The 6613-nt window shown below is 42.6% G+C and overlaps 1 pseudogene; it reads right to left on the bottom strand.

Annotated features, from left to right (window-relative positions):
* Positions 1 to 3528: 3528 nt before the first annotated feature.
* Positions 3529 to 6613, bottom strand: LOC114892528 (annotated as a pseudogene).

The raw sequence follows: 6613 nt of genomic DNA, 5'->3' as shown, positions 1-6613 counted from the left end.
AAATAGGAGTATTCCAAGGACTACTGGAAATTTCTAAATGCCCTAATTGTTTCAGTACTAATTGTTCTGCAGCTTCTAATTTCTCCTTTGTGAGGGGCCATTGGTCCACCCATACAGGGTCATCAGTCAGCCAAGTAATTGGATCAGCAGTGAGTGGAGGAGAATCCAAGGCCCCTAAGAAAAACCCAAACCTAGTCTATCATTTTTTTATTTTCACATCAATAGGATAGACAGTTCCTTGTTGATTTGTTCCCAGCCCTTTTGTGGGAAGAAATCCTTGATCCAACATCATATTAGAGACTTGAGAGTTTGGACTATAAAGTAATACTCCCATTTCTTTTAATATATCTCGGCCCCAGAGGTTTAAAGGCAGCCCAGGCAAAACATAAGGCTGGAAGTATCCTGAATGGCCCTCACTATCTTGCCATAATAAAAACTGACTACTTTGCATAGGAGAAGAACTTTGTCCTATTACGTGAAGTTCTGTAATAGTAGGACTAATGGGCCAATGTTTAGGCCAGTGTATCTGCGTCATAACAGAGACATCAGCTCCAGTGTCTAACAAACCTGAAAAAACCTTTCCATTAATGGTTCATTTCATTTCTGGACGTTCTTTCCCTATCTTCTGAATCCAGTAGGCAGCATTAGACGATCCAAAAGCCTTTGTTTCTCTCTTTTGATGTTGTCAAATTTGTCCATGAGGTACAAAGGGCAAAAGTAGCAATTGTGCAATTTTATCACCAGGAGAAATAGTTATTATATTTTTAATAGTTTGTGCCATGACTTTTATTTCTCCTTCGTAGTCAGAATCTGTGACTCCTGGCATAACAGTTAAACCTTTCATGGTGACACTACTTCTTCCCAATAATAGTCCCATCTAACCCTTGGGTAAAGGTCCACAGATGCCCGTAGAGAGGGCCTGAGGACCCATTTCAGGAGTGAATACATATCGGGCGGAGGTACTGAGCTCCAGTCCTGCGCTTCCTGGTGTTGCTCTGGAGAGCGAGGATATTGTATGTTTTTGTTTTTGGTTAATGTCTGATTGATAATTTGAGGAGGATACACAGACATTGCCCTTATTATTTGCTGGGGCCGGGGAAGGCCCCGGGAGGAGTTCCCCGACAGTGGTGGCCCATCGTTGTGGGCCACTGAGCAACCATCTTGTGCCCAATGTTTTCCCCTATTGCATTTAGGGCATAAACCAGGGATTTTCTGACCATCTGGAGGTTTTTGAGTAGGGAAGGAAGGACTAGGGTTAGAATTAAAAGATCTACATTCTCTAGCAAAATGACCTGCCTTTCCGCATTTAAAACAAGTCTTCGTTTTCCTTTGACTGTTTTTAAACCCCACTTTAGTTAATGCTGCAGCCACAGCAGCACCCTGTATGGAAGTAGCCCAATGTCTGCACAAAGGCGAATATAATCCTCCCATGTTCCCCGTTTTCTCCAAGGTCGAATCGCAGCCTGACATGCATTAGTAGCATTCTCAAAAGCAAGCTGCTCTACTACAATTGTACCAGTGAGTCCGTCCACAATGAGTCTCCCCACCGCCTGTGACAACCTATCTACAAAATCAGCATATGGTTCATCAGGTCCCTGTCTAATTGTTGAAAGATCCTCAGTTTTGTGTGTAGAAGGTCATTTCCTCCAGGCTTGTAATGCCAAATGATTTATTTGAGGATAAGCAACAAAGGGATAAGTTAATTGATCTTGTAAAGAAAGATATAGTCCTTCCCCAATCAGCATATGATAATCAACTGGAATATTATGGGCAGCATTCTTTTCTGCTTCTTCAGCAGCCCGTTCATAAAAATCAAACTTCCATATTAAATAATCTCCACCTTTTAAACAAGCTCCTGCAATAGACTTCCAATCGGCGGGGGGAAGAGCTTCTCCTGTCAACCATAGTAGTAGTAAAAGGAGCAGTGGGCCCATCTGCCTATTGACCACAGGCAGATTTTCAATCTTTCAAAACTTTAAAAGGGAGAGCCTGATGCTCCCTAGTAGCTTGTTGAGGATTATTAGAATCAGGTCTTTCTATGACGGGACAACGGAAAATAGGATCTTCTCCTCGTTTTACTGCTCCTTGTACAGCGCGCTGCAAGGGACTGAGCATTTTTACAGATGTAGATTTTTGAGGAAGACAGTCCTTATTAACCTGCAGCTTTTTCACTGACTTATCTATCATAGCCATTAGAAAATCATCCTCAGGATATTTCTCTCTTTTATGTTTAAAAGCCTCATCTGTTAAGTCCAAATGTTCCTCTTCATCTAAAATATTTAAATTAATTAGCTCTTTCGGTTTAGGAAGTGGCGACACAGTAGCTGATAATACAGTCTCTCCTTCTGTCAGAGGCTTATGTTTTTCTGACTTTACATTCAAATCAACACTATCATGAGAAGAATCTAAACATATTTTTATCAGAGTCCACAAACTATATGTAACAACAGGAGTATGAGTAGGCCCTCGAGACTCATAATAATTTTTAAAATCTTCTCCAACTTTCTGCCAGATTTCTATGTCAACAGAGCCGCCATCAGGAAACCAGGGAGATACACCATGGATATGCTGTAAAAATTCAGTCAACCGTGAGGTAGAAACTTTATTACCCCGAGCTTTAAGCATCGAAAGTAAAACCTGAGCAAATAATTCACACTCCTTTGAGCCCTTCTGCCCCATCTTATTTTACTTCTGACTATTGCCTTATGCCTCTACTAGTTTCACTTTTACTGGTGGCCACACATATTTTGCGTAAGGGTTCCCTTACCTGCACTTTCTTTTTCTTTTAATTGCCTTCACGCTTCAGGTCCCTGTTCGAGTGCCACTTGCCGCGGACCAGCCGGAGAAAGAGGATCTCACCGCCCAGGGTCAGAAGGGAAGGGGTAAGGAACTGAAGTAGCACCGACGGATGGGGTCAGAAGGACCGAGACAACTGATGGTTGCAAGGCAAATTTTATTATGCTACAGTTGCAGATTATATAGACTAGAAATCGGAAGGTGGCCAGATGGTGGTTTACATTATCTACAGACTGTCTCGGCTCAAGGTTAAATTCCCTGGGAGAAAACCCATAAAACCAGAAGCATCAAAAATAACCTGCATGTGCAGGGGGGAGACAGCTTTGTTTGTCTCATTTTACATTCTTTCTGATCTCTGGGCCCTGGTGATTTATCTCCCATGGAATGGAACAAGGAGGGGAACAAGTAGGGACAGTCCCTTCGAGCAGCGGCCGCATGCCTGGCATGTCCTTACCTGCTCTCAAGGCTGACTGCTTCCCAAACGTATGTTGCCTTGTTTAAGCCTCAAGCCCTCGATCCTTTGTAGAAATACAATAATTTCATTCCTATGGTTTTCAATACCAAAAACTCAGCCTCCAGGAGGGCTAAAGTCTAATTTGTACTCCAAACCAAGTAGCAGTGCAGTTCGCTACTACTGAGGCTGAATCGATAAAGACTTCAAGACCACGTCCAGAAGACAAGTTATTATATATAATACCCTAGAAGGTCTGAAAAATAACTATCATATACGTAGCTGGTCCTTCAGAGCTTTTTACCTATAACATGTTTTTTGATGAAAGTTATTTAATGTACTGGAGATAACTGTGACTTACTGATCAAATATTTGAATACTTATACTTACCTGGGATTTCATTTCTGCTGAAAGAAAAAGGAAGAACAGGACTCACTAAAAAAACCACAAACTTTAGCAATGAAAGTAAAAATCTTCACACACACTATCACTTTTGGAAGCAGCATAGAGGGGCAGTCAACGGTAAAACACTGGTGAAATAGGTCAAAACTCTGGGCCAAAAATCCATTATTATTATCATCAGTGACAGTACCACAACTGTGCCCTTCAGAATTAATAATCGCTCCTAAGAAACTTCATTTGGCATCAGAAGATGTGTTTAAGAGAAACACTCTGGGAGGTTTTGAATCAGACTTGGTTTTTTGTTCGCCAAGTTACAGGAGAATTTTTAAAGTGGAGGGAAGGGAAGAAGGAAACGGACCAGGAAAAGAATTTAAGCCATCATCTATAAACCAACAAAGCACTGATAGTTCCAAACATTATGTCACAAACTAAAATGACTGATGTAGGCTCAAGTGGTTTATAAAACCTATAAAAAGACTACACCAGCAAAGTCCCCATTTATCTGTAGAGTTCAGAAACTAAAACAAGGAATATTTTAGCTTAAAACCCTATCTCAAGAGAATCATATACACTTCACATGAATAAAAATACCTGAAACCAAACATTTTTAAAAGCTCCAATACCCAAAATATAAAGAAAAATATTAATACAGAAGACTCAATCAATTCATGATTGAATTGAAAACGGCTGGGCAATCACTATCTCCCTTCCACACTAACCATCCATCCCATGGAAGACCAAGGGAGATCAGACCTTCCAGACTTACCTTCCAGACCTTCCAGACACCTGGCTGCTGAAAAATTCTATGGAGACTCCTTGTGGAACAGCAGTTTCCCATCTCTTGTGTCTCTCCCTATCACGATCATGATCATGCAGGAAGCAAGTCTGGCTGTGCTATTTCTTATCATTGTCTGTCACCCATCTGCAACATGGTATTGTACGGATAAGGAAAAAGTAGTTCCCTTTCCCCCAGAAGGTTGAGGCTCAGGTACAGGGTAATTCTCCTGTGCACACAGTCATTATTTAGGCCGACTCAGTGACTTCAACAGGCTTAATCATGTGATCAGGTTTGTTGCCAGCTGCGTAATGCTCCCACATCTGTAGATAGAGCCGCTCTAGGTCCATTGTGTATTGTCTGGTGTTGAACAGAGGGCTAGATGTTCTCTGCTTCCAGACTTTGCCACGAATTTTCTTCAGGTATTCTAGATCAGTTCCCAGTTTCACAGCTATGTCTTCATATTCTTGACTATTTTTAGCAATAAGCTCAAGACAGCCTAAACAAGTGAGCTGGGAAGCTGCAACTCGGGAAGCAAGAGTCTCTCCTGGCATAGTCACCATGGGTGTCCCTGACCAAAGGACATCCATCCCTGTGGTGTGTCCATTACAGAGTGGAGTGTCCAAGCAGACATCAGCCAGCTGGCCTCTCCGAACATGTTCCTCTTTAGGAGCAACAGGTGAAAAAATGATACGGTTCTGGGGAAGGCCCATATTTTGTGCGTACTGTTGAATATTAGGTTCTCCTACTGCTGGAAAACGCAACAGCCACAGTACACTATTGGGAACACGCTTCAGAATGTTTGCCCACATCTGCAAAGTAGATGGGTCAATTTTATATAACTGATTGAAGTTACAGTACACAATGGCATCTTCCGGTAACCCGTACTGAGAACGTGTGGTTACAATAATGGTACGGGGAACCTCCTCTCCAGTGGCAGCCTTAATGTTGATCTGGGTAGTTGCCAGTCCATTGCTAAGACTGAATCCATTAATTGTTATCTGAATTTGTCCTCTGTTAATCATTTCAATAACTGCCTCTGCAGTAGTATTCATAGGAATGACAGGCATATTAAGAGCTGTATTACTGCTGTCTGCGGTGTCTCCTCCATCAGGACATTTCATCTTGACAATCTGCACATCTGGGAGACTATCAAGAAATGCTTTGAGGTCGATGCCATTCAGCACAATCCGATTGTCATAAATGTGCCCATTGGACTTAAAATCGATGACTGCTTTCTTCTTCAGGTGGGGGAACATATTGGCATGATCACCAATAAAGAAAGTATGGGGCATATAAGCCAGTTTCTCAGAATACTGCTCAGCAACTTCAGCAGGTGAAGTTTCCTGATCAGTGATGATATAATCCATGAAAAGCACGCCACTGGTCCCAGGGTAGCCCAGCCACATTGCCTGAATAGGAGCTGGCCTGAGAGCAAAGAGTTCATTTCGAGCACCCCTGGTATAACCATTCATATTTACAAGGATGTGTATACCATCTTGATGGATGCGATCAGCTGCTTTCCCATTGCATGGAATCTGAGAAAGATCAATGAAATGATGGGCTTCTGCCATCACCTTCGCTCGGAAGTTTGTGCCATCATCTGGGCTCAGGGCATAACAGAAGACCTCGAATTTATCAGGATTGTGCGTGCCTGGAATAGACTGCATAAGATGAGAAGTAGGATGATTCCCAAAGTCAGAACTCACGTATCCTACACGCAGTCGACCATCACTGAGCTTCAAGTCTTTTGGATGTTCGTACGGTGGTTTATGAAGGACACTGATCTCGTCCAAGCAGAGGTTCCCATGGCTCTCAGCAATAGCCTTCCTGAAGCCATGAGAAAGAGGATAGAGCATACTATGATGAGGCTGCACAGAAGGCAACCTATTCTTCTCCAGCTGGTCAGCCACAATGCTGACCAACTTCTTCATTCGCTCATCATAGTCTGTCCAATCACAGACAATCTGCAGGCAATGAGCCAAATCACAATAAGCGTCAGGAAAGTCAGGTTCAAGCTTCAGAGCAGTGCGATAAGAAGCAATTGCTTCTGGAATATTCCCTGAATACTTGTGAATGGAAGCCAGATTGCTGTGGGCATCCGCAAGTGCAGGGTTAATCTGAATGGCACGAGTATAACACTGCAAGGCTCCCTGAACATCCTGCATCTCCTTTAGAGTGTTTCCCAT

This window comes from Monodon monoceros, unplaced genomic scaffold (genome assembly GCF_005190385.1).
Source record: "Monodon monoceros isolate NGI ecotype Baffin Bay Population unplaced genomic scaffold, NGI_Narwhal_1 Super_Scaffold_12, whole genome shotgun sequence".
NCBI classification, from domain to species: domain Eukaryota; kingdom Metazoa; phylum Chordata; class Mammalia; order Artiodactyla; family Monodontidae; genus Monodon; species Monodon monoceros.
This window is presented reverse-complemented; position numbering and strand designations above follow the sequence as displayed.